This window comes from Myotis brandtii, unplaced genomic scaffold (genome assembly GCF_000412655.1).
Source record: "Myotis brandtii unplaced genomic scaffold, ASM41265v1 scaffold303, whole genome shotgun sequence".
In the NCBI taxonomy this organism is placed as follows: Eukaryota; Metazoa; Chordata; class Mammalia; order Chiroptera; family Vespertilionidae; genus Myotis; species Myotis brandtii.
This window is the reverse complement of record NW_005361573.1, coordinates 4,193,810-4,194,886: the sequence shown is the minus strand read 5'-3', so window position 1 is coordinate 4,194,886 and position 1,077 is coordinate 4,193,810. Positions and strand designations below refer to the sequence as shown.

The 1,077-nt window shown below is 65.2% G+C and overlaps 1 protein-coding gene across 2 annotated transcripts in view; it reads left to right on the top strand.

Annotated features, from left to right (window-relative positions):
* RNF215 (ring finger protein 215) overlaps window positions 1-1,077 on the top strand; it is a 5,910-nt gene that overhangs the window by 2,485 nt on the left and 2,348 nt on the right. The gene's annotated exons all lie outside the window — the stretch shown is intronic.

Sequence of the window (1,077 nt, the reverse complement as noted above, 5' to 3'; positions counted from 1 at the left end):
GTGAGAGGCCGGGAAGAAGTTTGGGCACAAAGGCTAGAGCACTGAGAGGGGCAGGCTGGGACCGGGTCCGAGGGGCCTGGAGGTGGGAAAAAAGCCTGCAGTTCGGTCTGGCTGGTACAGAGGGCACAGCTGAGCAGCCATATTGCTGGCCAGGGTGAGAGGCGCCTCCCCTCCACCCCTGGGAGTCAGAGCTGCAGCCCCTGTGTATCAGAAAGGTCCGATGGCCAAGCCCCAGCCCCGCCTTCCCTCTTCACCTGGAGGTTCCCAAGATGCACTGAGCCTGGGGGGGGCTGGGTGGTGGGCCTGCAGCAGAGCTCCGGGCCAGCCACGCCTTCGGCCCACGGGGCTCCAGGTTCTGCCCCGAGAGCTTACACTTTAATGGCCCCTCAGTGAGTCCTGCCACGGGCCAGCCTAGCTCAGCGTGGCAGGGGGCACGGCCGCAGGGCAGGCCAGCCCGGCTCCCGGGGCCTCATCCGGGGAGCAGAGGCCAGAGACGTCTCTGCGGGGTGAGTGCTGAGCTGCTGGTGGGCATGGGCCCTCCCGGGCACAGCGAGGGCACCTGAGCTTCACTGAGGCGTGTGGGAGAGCTCCCTGGAGCAGGTGCCACCACCCCACCACAGGGACGGGGTGACGGGGACACAGAAACCGGGGGGAAAGGGCAGGACAGCGGGGAGCTGGGACTCACAGGTGCCCTCGCAGCGGCCCCCCCAGTGCCTCTGCCCTGAGCAAAAGCGGCGTCTTACGACCCTGGCAGCACCGTCTGTCCAGCGTGGAGGCCTCTGTTAACCACAGACAATTCCTCGGCCCCTTTCCCCCCATGATGGTCGTTGAACTTCAGCATTGGCTGGGGAAGAACATGGTGGCAGAGGGCTACTAGGAGCGCAGAGAGTTTTTAAGTGACCGTGTTTATTAGTCATCACACACCCACAGGCCCTGTGAGACGGTGCCCGCGTGGGCGAGGTGTGCCCGCCTGGGGAGCAGGCTAGGTCTGGTGTGCGATGTCGCCTCATTTCCTGAGCCCGCTGCTTAGGAGTCAGAGCCTGGCTGCCACACTGCATATGGTGGGAGTATCAGGGC